Here is a 13,385-nt window from a genome sequence, read left to right as displayed (position 1 = left end):
CTGGCTCAGAGTTAGATGTTAACACATATTAAAAGCTTGGACAGTCAAATGTTAATCACTTTTACCTGAGTCAGTCTCCTCATCTTTCATCCTTTGTTTATTTTGTGACCATGTGACCTGCCTGACCTGCAGGTCATCATTATAAAATTAATGTCACATGGATTAGAAAAGAGTAATAAAACCATTTTTAATTTTAAAATTAAAACCTGCACTGAGACATTGATAATGACTGGCACACCCTGTTCTTGTTACAGATTGCACCAGTGGCGAGTTTAGCCTAATTTTGGGGGTGTTCAGGCACCCCTAAATTTGAACTCAGCACCCCTGAAAATAAAGTAAAAAAATAAAATAAAATTGGCGGGGGGCAGTTCTGGGTTTAGGTTTTGGGTTTTCTTTATTGCATTTATGATTCAATGCAATAAAATAAATAAATTTAAAAGGTAACTGATCATTATAATACTTTGTTTATTATCTAAGATGGATAAAGCCCTGTGACCGACCTCATGAGCTGCTGAATACAACAGTGATAAACAGGAAGTACCACATGTTCATCTGTATGAAGGTAAATCCTCCATTTTCTGTCATAGATACATTGTACAGTACAAAGTATGTTTAATGGTTAAATTAAAGGTTAATGATTAAAGCTAGTTGTGTTTTGTTTTGTGTGTTCTGTATGTAGATATATATGGCAGAACAATGGCTCAGTGGTTAGCACTGTTGCCTCACAACAAGAAGGTCTTGGGTTCAATCCCTCGTTGGACCTAGGGTCTTTCTGTGTGGAGTTTGCATGTTCTTCTCGTGCTTGCGTGGGTTTTCGCCGGGTACTCCGGTTTCCTCCCACAGATCAAAAACATGCATGTTAGGCTGCCTTCAGGCCCAGACCTCCCTAGAATAATCACTGTGAAAAACCATATCATGTTGCTGCTGATCTGTTTCAATGTTGATGTGTTCATGCGTGCACATCTGCTCACAGACTCCTGTTCATGTTTGTGCTGATGTTCAATGTTTTTATGTTATGAGTGCTTAGTGTATATTTAGTTGATGTTTTTCTTAGTTCATATCTTAGATGTTATTACTGTTTTTCTTTTACATTTTATTGTTGGATGTAACTGGGACCCTGTGTACATAATTTCGCTCCACCACATGTACCACATGAGGTGCGAATGACAATAAAGAAACTCTGACTCTGACTGACTCTGACTTTAGTCTTTATTTGTTATGATCAGTTAACACTAAACTGATTTTGTACAAAGCGTTTATTAAGTTGTGTAATGTAATGTCAATGTAATAAAACAATGTAATGTAATGACCATTGAGATCCTGGAACTAGCAGGAAACAAGGCTCATGACAGCGGAAGGACAGGATCATCCCTCTGCACCTACAGATGGCTGTCCGCAGCAACGAGGAGCTCGGCAGATTGCTGGGAGGAGTAGCCATTGCTCTGGGAGGAGTTCTGCCCGGCATTCAGGCAGTCGTACAGCCCGGAGGAACCGACCAAATAACCCCTTCTCGAACCAAGAGGCCAGCCGAGTCTGGGTGGACGGATCGGACAACATCTGCAGCCAGTTTCTTGGGATCCACTGTGGGATGTACCTTTACAAGAGATCCTTCCTGTCTACAGCCATCAGTATCTATAACATCTCTTAAAGAAATGAGAATAACGAGTTAAAACAACAAAATCATTTCCCTTTGGGATTAATAAAGTATATTTGAATTGAATTTGAGTTGAATGTAAACCAGAGCGCTACGCGTGTAGCATCTTAGCTAACGTGTCTGTATTGCACGCAGAAAGCTAAGTCCTACTTCTTGTTGTGCCGTGCTCTCTAAAATAGTTATTGAATAAAGTGTTTGCTTATGTAGGTAAAACTAAATGTTTAATAACTGTTAAAATACACCAGAATGCAGGAAATAACTACTTTATTCAAAAATGTTCTGGGGGAGAACCCCAGCCCCCCCCCCCCCCCCCCCCACCCACACACACACACACACACATACACATTATGAATGCTTCTGACACCAATGGCCACCACATTGTTCAAGCCAAGAGCCATTGTCAGCACTGGGGGCTAAGCACCCCTAAAGGACATATTCTAGAATCGCCCCTGGATTGCACATATGGCAACCCAAATGTCAAATACGTACCAGTAAAGTATAATTCTTATCAAAATTTATTATCAGTGTGTTTATAACACATTAGATATTATGATAAATCCTGATCATGTGTTTGTAATATGCCCGTTTTTTTTTTCTGTCACAAACAATTTGGTGTATATTATTCATTGAGTAACTGTGTGTTCCCTGTTTGTTTGCTTCTCAGGCCTGATTGAGACGTATGCGGTTTGAATTTATTTCAGGAGTATGTCACAGCGTTTCTGTCCTGATGCTGTTAAAACACAACTGTGAAAATGCCTGTCCCACCTGACATGTAGTATTGACTAAACATTACAACATTTGGCTTGTTTCAGAGTGTAATAACTGGGTTGTCAAACAATGTTTGCAGGTGACTGCCTGGCTTGTTTCCAAGACAACGCCGAGCTTATTATCGGCTATCGTTACCGAGTTCACTCACTGGGTGATGCATTTGAAGTTGGTGTGAGCCTGCAGGGTGCATCTTTATTGTGCATCGGAGTTAAACTGACTTGAGCTTCACTGTGGAGCAAATGTTAGTCGTGTGATCAGTGTCGCATGAGTGCTGCTGTCCAAGAAACAGTACGTGTTTCCACCTCAGGCCAAAGTTTAGCACTTCTGCTGAGTCCTGATGCATGCTCAATAATCCAGGCAGATAAATCTAACAAGGTTGAATGGAACAGAAGAATCCGTCCAGAGGACCTGACTCAACCTCCTTCTGTTTTATTTCAGTTTATGTGCTGCATTTGAAGGGCTGCGCATGTGCTTACCCCATATGCGTGTGCATGAGTCGGATTTGCTGCGTGCATACTGATGCTTACAGAAATGCAGATGAGTCCAAGAGATAAAAACAGCCACAGCGGCTCATATGTAGGAGGTCACATGGGCTGACCATGTGCTGCTGCTGAAGGCCTGCTGATCTGGTTTCAAGCAGAAATCCTCTTGCACACTGTGTGTCTGTGTGTGTACTTTAATCTGTTTTTTGTTTCCTTTTTAGAACATTTTGTGGTAAAATCGCCTGACTTGTTAGGATTAGTAGTCTTTATAAGGCATAAAGTCCAATCTTAATACAGTGGAGACTCATTTTTGGGTAAGGGGTCAGGTTTTGTCTGAAGGTCTTCATTTAGTTTAGTGTTAGGATACAAAAATGAAGGTAAATGAATACAATGTTCTAATAAGGATATGTATTTACAGACAATATGACTGGTCTGATCACAAACTTCATGATTTTTACAGGATTTTGTAAAACATAAGGTATCTTTAACATCCAATTGTTAGTGTTAAGATATTTGGAAATTTGTGTTAAACATTTTGAAATGTCTAATCATCACCAAAACTTTTTTTTAGATGAGAAATGTTGATATGATAAAATTAAAATAAAAAACAGATTTGATGCAATGGTTATTTGAAGATAACTTTTGTAGAAAGGTTATGAGCAGTTAATATCTTACCTGTTGCGCATAGCTCTTCAGAAGACCTCCGTTTGGAGAAAGAGTTCAATTCTGACTAGATTAACGAGCTAAAGGTTAGTCTGAGCTGGGTCAAGATTAAACTGGATTGCAACCATGTTAAAACAAGAACAAACATAAAAAGATAGCTGTTCACGCAAACACTGTTTTACACAGTTACCATTTCTGCATTATCCTGGTTGAAATAATACAACATCCTTGGCAGATGTGTCCAGCTAAGACTGGATGACATATTGCTGTTACCCAGACAAGTGTGCAAATCCTCATCCTTACTTGAATCTCGTTTTTTTCTTAGATTAAAAAAATCTAATTCCTTTAAAGACAGTAGGACTTTTTTTTGGTTCTACTACCAAAATGGCATAACATTCAACTTATTTTTTTAACTGCCATATAACCAGATGCTTTATTGAATCATGCAAACATCACCTGCAGGCAGAGATGAGCTGGGACGTTACACGTTCGCTGTTTTTTTTAGACAAAAAATACTATCCATGTATTTTTATGACATATATGATCGTAGAGATCAATAAGATTTTTTTCATCACGTCTTTGTTGATAAAAAACATGCATGATGTTCCTCCATACCTCCATCTTATTAAACCCACCTCATAATAGATAGACATTTGGGATTTGCTCTGCATGGCCAGTGGTGAAAATGAAAGTGAAGGATTTATAGAGCAAATAAACCATTTTCTCTGATTTCGTTTTATGTTACAGATTTGAGGCAGTGGGAATGAAGATCTGGGTCAGTCTCAAAGACAGACTTTTCATAGCTTTTTTTGTTTAAGACAGAAGATTCTGTGTTTAAAAAAAATCCATCTTTTTACAGATATGACACAAGAGGTAACCTGCATCTTCACATGTCTAAGTGTTCATCAAAAACCTTTTTGCAGATTAGAAATTTGCTCTAAATGGTGTGAAGAAGAAAAAAAATTCCAGCGGTGCCCACTTTACAGCATACAAAAAATGCTAAAACTAGACAATCTCCCCAAACTGTCTGTCCCACTTTGACAGAGAGATGATAATTGGATTCAGTTTTACAGATATTGCAATTATTTTCACATCTCTGGAAAGCATTTCAGCTGGAAATGAATTTGCTGAAGATCCCTTTAATTCCACAGACAATCATTTTATTGCATATTATAATTTACAACATGCAGTCAATTTTAGGTAGTCGTTTTAGGAGCACATTGCCCTTGTCCGTGTTTCTCCATTTGTCCCTGTAATTTTAAATCATTTACAACAAGTGTCCATTAATGATAAGAAAAAGAAGACTGGGTGAAAACAGTAAAGTGGGAAGTCTAAGGTCCAAATGGAAGGAGGAGAGGAGGAGGAGAAGACAAAATTTGAAAAGAAAGTGAGGAAGGTCCGGGTCTTCAAAACGAGATTGCGTGAACAACAAATGTGAGTCACAGTCTTTGGTCAACAGCTGGAGCTGAAAGAGACAGAAGGAGGTCAGTCAGTAACAGCACAGCGCAGCTCTGACATCTTGTTGCTTTTATCAGAAAATCTTGTTCTCACCAAAAGAAAAACTAAGTTTAGCAAGTGTGTTCTGCAGCATATACAAACTCCTCTAAACTTCTTAATTTCCTTACTTGATCCAAGCATAAAATTCTGAACTGGCATTTAAAATGTTTTATATACAGCATGTTTGCTCATATAATGGCTAAACCAGCCCCTAGGAAGCACAAGCTAGTACAGGTATATCTAGTATATATCTTGTGCCAGTCTCAAGACCAGGTAAATGGTGAGGGTTGTGTTAGGAAGGGCATCTGATGTAAAACACTTTTGCCAAAACTATAATGCGAGTTCATCTAAGCGACACCATATTAGATCAGTCGAGGTCCAGGTTAATAACGACCACCACCGGTGCTGTTGACAAGCAAGGTGCTGGTGAAAATTATTTGACTGTTAGTCAAAGACTGCAAAGAGGGAAACATGTCAGGAGACAGAAGGAGAAGAGGAAAGTAAAAAATAGAATGGAGGGTGGCAACTCTAAATGTGGGGGCAAAGGTAGAGAGCTGGATGGCATGATGCAGAGAAGGAAGGTAGATGTTTTGTGTATTCAAGAAATCCCAGTGGAAGTGCAGAAAGGCTCACAGCATTGGAGCATGGTTCAAACTGTTTTACCATGGTGCGGATAGAAAGAGAAATAGAGTAAGGGTGGTCCTGAAAGAGGAGTTAGCAAAGAATGTAGTAGAGGTGAAATGAGTGTCAGATAGGTTGTTAAGTAAAAGTAGAAGGTCTAATGCCAAATGTTGCCAGTGGTAATGCTCCACATAAGAGTGGAAGAAGGAGTATGCAGGTAGACTACATTCTATGTAGAAGAGGAAATCTGAGGGAGATTGGGGACTGTAAGGTTGTAGCAGGGGAGAGCGTGGCCAGACGGCATCAGATGGTTGTGTGTAGAATGACTGTTGTTGTGAAGAAGAGAAAAATAGTAAAATCAGAGCAGAAGACCAAATGTTGGAAGCTGAAGAAAAAATAATGCTGTGAGGAGTTTAGAGAGGAGACATTAAAGGCTCTGGGTAGTAAGAAAGAGCTTCCAGATGACTGGGCTATTACAGCAACAGTAATTAGAGAGACGGGTAGGAAGGTACTTGGTGTGTCATCTGGACAGAGAAAAGATGATAAGGAAAGCTGGTGGTGGAATAGTGAAATGCAGGAAGCTATTCAAAGAAAGAGGTTAGCCAAGAAGAAAAATGACAGTGAGAGGACTGAAGAGAGGAGACAGGAATATAAGGAGATACAATGTAGAGCAAAAAGGGAAGTAGCTAAGGCAAAGCAGAAGGCGTATGATGAGTGGAGGCTGGACACTAAAGAGGACGAGAAGGACTTGTACCGATTGATGAGACAGAGGGATCAGGATGGAAAGGATGTGCAACAGGTTAGGCTTGTTAAAGATAGGAATGCAGATGACATTGTTATCTGTGGTGAGAACAGGGAACAGGTGGAAGAGAACTTAGAGAGGTGGAGGTATGCACTTGAAAGAAGAGGAATGAAAGTCAGTCATAGTAAGATAGAGTACATGTGTGTGAATGAGAGGGAGGCCGGTGGAGCAGTGAGGCTAAGGAGCAGAGGTCACAAAAGTGCAGGACTTCAAGTATTTGGGGTCCACTGTCCACAAAGATGAGGTGTGGTAAGAGTCCAGGCAGGATGGATAAAAGTTTCAGGAGTGATTTGTGACAAAAGAGTGCCGGTAAAGGTCAAAGGAATGATGGAGGAGGATGCTGTGACAAGAAGAAAGAAAGAAAGAAGAAGCTCATATAATCTTAAACAAAATAAATACATCATATGAGTTTATTAGTTTAACAGTTGCTTTGAATTACATTTCTGCACATGCTATTTGATCGTATATCACGGCTCATATGTGTGTGTGCTTCAGCCTTTTTCTGTTTCCTTCAGCTGATCTGTGCTGCACTAATGGAGCAGGAAGAACAACAGGAGATCTCACACAACAGCTGTGCCCGGTCAGAGGACACAGCACTCAAACAGCTCGGAGGACGCAGGAAACCTGATCTGAAGTGACTCACTGCAGAAGGGAAAGGCAGAGAAAGGCAATGGAGGGCATTTTATGCATGTGTTTATTTATTTTGTTTACTTTGTGAAAAACTATAGGTTTGTATCAGTCATGAATTTCTTACCAAACTGTGAGTAAGACCACATTCCAATGAGGATGGGTCCTAAAAGAGGACAGATCGCAAAGTAAGGCAAGGATCTAAAGAAACTATAGTAGTAAAATATATAATAGAATATAGAAAAGTAAAAACAATATGCACTTCAAACAATTTATTGTTAAAATAACAGTTTCATTCTCACAGCAATTACCCAGTAGCTACTGTTTTCCATTCCACAAGAAAACTAGTGTACTTGGGTGAGTGGTGGTGCAGAGGTTAGAGAAGACAAGCCTTTGATGGGACAACAAAAACGTGGGTGGGAAAGGTGAAGCGCCCACACCTGCCTCCATCTTCATTTGTCCCACTCTGAGCCCTCGAGCAAGGCCCTTGACCCCAACATGTGGTTTGTGGTAGCTCTGTGATCTTTGGTTGCATCAGGAAGGGAACCAACATAAACATTATTGCCAAAGTCTTCCTGTAGGTTTGCTCACTGTGGTGTCAGCTGAAGAAGGGATCAGTCGAAAGAAAAAAATAAGGAAAAAAATTACTGGATTTGAAAAATCATTTATTGTGCAATTTTCATTCCTTTCCAAAGTAAAGAGTAAAACGTTAACCTGACACAGGAAGTGTAATGTGAAGTTTTTAACGGTTCTGTATGACAACCAGACTCCCCAATGTACACTACAACACTGACTGGATGCATAATACAGTACTACAGAAAACATATAGCAACGAGGCATCATAGGTAAGTGTAAACTAAACACTGGTGAAAACACAAAATTAGAGCAAAGAACCGCAAAAAATGGAATTAATGTGTTTTTCATCAAAACACAAGCTACAAGGAGCAGAGGTCACAAAGGTGCAGGACTTCACATACTTGGAGTCCACTGTCGAGGAAAATGGGGAGTGTGGTAAAGAAGTGGTAAAAAAAGAGTTCAGGCAGGATGGAGTGGATGGAGAAAAGTTTCAGGAGTGATTTACGACGAAAGAGTGGCAGCAAAGGTCAAAGGAAAAGTTTACAAGACAGTGGTGAGACCAGCTATGTTGTATGGTCTGGAGACAGTGGTGATGACAAAAAGACGAGAAAGAACTGGAAGTAGCAGAAATAAAGATGATAAGGTTCTCTTCAGGAGTGACAAGGGTGGATAAGATTAAGAATGAGATTATCAGAGGTACAGCGCATGTTGAGCAACTGGGAGATAAAGTTAGAGAGGACAGAATGAGATGGTCTGGACATGTCCAGAGGAGGGACAGTGGGTATATTGGTAGAAGGATGTTAGAAATGCAGCTGCCAGGAAGAAGACAAAGATGCAGATAGAGAGGACATGGAGGTAATTGGAGTGAGGACAGAGAATGCAGAGGACAGAGTGAAGCGGAGGAGGATGATTGACTGTGGTGAGCCCTGAAGAGGGAAAGCTGAAAGAAGAACTCCAGTTTCCTCCTAGAGATCAAAAACATGCATGTTAGGCTGATTGGTAACTCTAAATTGTATCTAGGTGTGAGTGAGAGAGTGAATGGTTGTTTGTCTCGTATGTCTCTATGTGTCCTTGTGATGGACTGGAGACCTGTCCAGGGTGTCCCCCACTCATCACACAGAGACTGCTGGAAATGGGCATCAGTGACCCCCATGACCCAAAAATGAAGAAGCAGGTAAAGACAATGGATAGATGGATGGATGGATGGATGGATGGATTCATTCAACCTTTATTTAGACAGGTAAATCCCACTGAGCCTCGAGGAGTCATTTACAAGAGAGACCTGAATGGATGGATGGATAGATGGATGGATGGATGGATGGACGGACAGATGAACAAACGGAACAGATGGATGAATGCGCAGATGGACGGACAGATGGACGGACGGATGGATGGACGGATGGAATGGATGGATGGATGATGGATAGATGGATGGATGGATGGTTGGATGGACACATGGCTGGATGGATGAATGGACAGATGGACAGATGGATGAATGGATGGATGGATGGATGGATTGATGGATAGATGGATGGATGAGATGGATGGATGAGATGGATGGATGGATGGATGAATAGATGGATGGATGGATGGATGGATGGATGGACAGATGGACAGATGGATGGATGGATGGAAATGAGAACAAGAAGACACAAAACATAATCAACAACAAAATTCTTTCAGACCATAGCATTTTGTCTTTTGGATGATCTGAGTGAATTTGGATCATTTTATCATTGAAAAATAATTAGAAAATTCAAAAGAGCAGGTGGAGAAGATGAAGACATCAGCTTCCAGACCTCTGATCACATGATCAGCATTTATGAACATTTTGGGGAGGATAAAAAAGGTGAACCCAACCAGTGCCATGATAACAACAACAACAACAACAACAACAACAAAACAACAACAAATGAATGTTTGCTAATTTTTTCACAGTTTACACCAATAACTAACGATGGTGATGCAACATCTGACAACTTGCTGTCTACACAAACAGCCCAAAGTTGCAGTGATATAATCTCAAATATAACAGATCCAGAGCTTCAATGAACAGTTTTATTCTTTGGTCCTTCAGCAACGGTCCTATTACATTATACAACTGTTACTGTGCACAAATGCTTGAAGAGGAGATATAATCATGATATACTTTTATTTATTTATACAGCTAATGATCATGATCAAGCCAGTTCACCAACAAATAACACCAGCAACAGATAACTTCAAAGTTAGAGAGATATGTTTATTCTTTCGTAATGTTTTTTATGTTTCCTTTGTGTCACTGAGGCAATAACGGCCTCATCAGACGTCTCGTTTCATCGTCCGCACAGGACACTTCTTCAGAGATGAATCGGAATCAATTCTCTCATCTTACTCTCATTAGGACAGTCAATCTCCAAATGGCGGGAGTAATCGAGGGATTTTAGTTTAATAACAAGCGAGCGGTTGACTATTCGGCTCAGGGATGAGTCTTAAAAAAAAGAAACGGAAAATATCCCAGAGAATGAGGGCACATCGTTAGTTTGGTTATTTATTGGGAGATCTTCTGCAGTCTTTTCTTTAGACTTTTACAAGTCTTTATTAGAAAAGAAGTCCAATGAGTGGAAACAACGATGGAGTTAATTAATACAACACCAAGGCTTGAAAGATAAAACCAGAACAAAAACTCGGCTAATAATGGGGGATTAACTGTCCAAACCAAGCTTTCATCATCAATGCAGATTTGGACACATGGTCTTTGCAGTCGTTGCTACGACGACGGTAACCAGAGATACGGCGATGGTGTCCAGTCGCACGGTGAGGTCATTTGGATGTCCTCGAGAATCAGATCACTTATCCGGGACCTCGTGGCACCGTTATCCTGCACATGAGTCTGGATATTTAAAGCCACATAACTGTTTCCAGGTGGTCATTTGATGCGGAGCCACGAGACGTTCTTACTGATGATGGAGGCAGTATGAACAGATTACAGATAAAAACTGGGCTCTGAGTGCTGTGGGAGTCTTGCTTTGTTTTTCCAGATTAAAGGTACTCATTGCAAACTAACATCTAAAACATGAAAAGGAACTTGGTGAACTATATCAAATGGAGCAGTTTAAAAGAGCTCCAGTAGTTTTCTGGACATGCAGTTCTGAAATGCGGGCACGCACTCAATGTAAACAAAGCACTTCACCAGATACTAAGTGGAAGCTTGTGTCATGTGATTGACCTACAGTAAGCTGGTCTAGTCTGTGAAGGTAATCAAATATGGCAGAATCGAACAAGCGTTAAATCAAGAAGAAAGAGTAAAAACAACCGTCAAAAATAAACATCAGGGCGGTGGAGTGCCTTAAAGTCAGAGCTCAGTATTCATGCAGCTTTTTCAAAAGTTCTTCTAGTAAAATTAGAGTTCCAGCTTTTTGTTTTTTAACTTAAGTTTAAGATTGTTTAAAGAAATAGTCTGCATCTGTATACTCTGCACAACACATGAGCATAAATATGAACCGCTGCATCAAAATTGTAGAACTTCGCTACCCCAAGCGGCTTTCATAAATGTCGCCAATGATGCCCTTTTCTCAGCCACTTCGGCTGTTTGTTTGTTGGTAAACAACCACAGGTGGTAAATCGCATCTGTTCACAAACGTTGCTTAGAAATTTAAAATTTAAAGGACACATTACCAATCAGTACAAGAAGAAAAGTGTCCTGATTTTGTTTCAAATTTTTTCCTCTATCTAAATAACTTGGCAACAAAATTTTATCTAAAAAATGATGCAAACAAGGTAAGTTTACACTTAAAATCTAGTCAGAATGATAAAAGAATAGCATTGTTTCACTAGAAACACGAAACACGTATCTCATGTCAGATCCCTTGAGACACCAGTGATGGTGAGAATGTGTTCAACAAAATGACTGAACCATTGCAACGTGAGGTTAGGGGAACTGAAGCATGAGACCAGAAGGGAGGGTTTCTGCTCATAAAGTCACGACAGCTGGAGCTGTAACATCCTAATAGGAGCAATAGGAAACATATTCAGCTGTTAAAGGTAACAGGAAGTGTGTCAGGCTGCACAAAGGAGCCCCAGATATCAGTGCAGGATTTAACTCTGCTGATGTTTCTTAGCAGAAGACACATGTTCCAAACAAAGTTTTGTGAAGCTGATGTCTTGATGTCAAAACCAAGAAAAACTTGAGAAATTACATTTCCTATGAAAATTCAGTGTGAGTGAGTTTTGCAGAAGAACTTGTAGAAATACAGCTAAAATTAGCTAAAAAATGCTGAAATGGAAGAACAAGCCTAAAATAGCAGAACAAAGTAGAAAGAACACATATTTTTTTGCTAAATTAGGCTTAAATAAGCAAAAATGAGCACAAAAATTAGTAATTTAGCTAAAAAAGATTAAATTAGCTAAATAAATTGCTGAAAAGTAGCTGAAAAAATCAAAAAGAAGCCTAAACTACCAGAAGGAAGCAAAAAGAGCTGAAATGAGCAAAAAAACAAGTGGAATTAGCTGAATAAACTAAAATGATCATAAACAGCTAAATATTAGCTGAAATAGCAGAAAAGGCTGAAACTAGCAGAAAAAAGCTCAAAGAAGCACAACAAGCTGAAATTAGCATACATAAATTAGTTAGTCTGAAAGAAGCAGAAATTACCTTAAAAAACTTGAATTTATCTGAAAACAGATAAAATTAGCTAAAAAAAAAAAAAGCTAGCTGAAAAGATAGAACAAGCCTAAATTTGCAGAAAAAAGCAGAAGGAACACATGTTTGCCCAATTAGGCTGAACAAAGCAGAATGAGCACAAAAGTGTAAATTATCTGAAAAAAGGTGAAATTGGCAACAACAAAAAAAAACCTCTGCTGAAACATAGCTAAAAAGGCAGAAAGAAGCTGAAATTAAAAGAAGGAAGTAGAAAGAGCACATCTTTGATGAATTAGGCTGAAAACAGTTGAAATGGGCGCAAAAATGTGCAATTAGCTGAAAACCCTAAAATTAGCATAAAAACAGCTAAATAGTACTTTGTAGCTGAAATAGTAGAAAAAGTTGAAACTTGCAAAAATAAACTGAAAAGAGCATAAGAAGCTGGAATTAGCAGAAAGAAGTTAAAAGAAGCACAAAAATGTTGTAGCTAGCAGAAAAGATCCAAAAAGAGCACAAACAGCTGAAAAAACAGCTGAAAGTATCTGCAAAAATATTTGAGTTTTCACAAGGAAGCTGAAAGAAGCTGAACCAGAACAAAATATGAAAGGAGCAGTAAAAGGTTGTAAACAGATCTAAAGATGTGAAGGATGTATGAGTTCAATTCATTTTCTATGAGGAAAAAAGTGGCAGAAAAGGCTAAATATTTCAAAAAGCTATAAAGTTGCACCATTATCAAAAGTCTTAAAAAGATTATCTTGAAAGAGCTGAACGATTTCATATATGATTTGTTGAAATAGCACAAAAATTGTGGAAGGAGAAAGATGGCAAAAAATGTACGGAAGAAAAATGTATCGCAATAGTGTGAATGCTTCATAAGCAATCACACAATAAATGTGTGTGTATGTGTGTGTGTTTGGTGGTGGTGGTGGTGGGGGGAAATCCTTGAAATATGATGAAATGATACTAAACAAATGAAGCAAGCATTGATTAAACTCATTAAAAAACTGTATTATTCAAAAAAATTAAACAGGAATTGTTCTATTAGTTCTAAATGTTCTATTTCAAACAGCTTGG

Source organism: Nematolebias whitei, chromosome 14, assembly GCF_014905685.2.
Source record: "Nematolebias whitei isolate Nwh7 chromosome 14, NemWhi1, whole genome shotgun sequence".
Taxonomy (NCBI): Eukaryota; Metazoa; Chordata; class Actinopteri; order Cyprinodontiformes; family Rivulidae; genus Nematolebias; species Nematolebias whitei.
Note: the sequence above shows the minus strand (reverse complement) of the source record.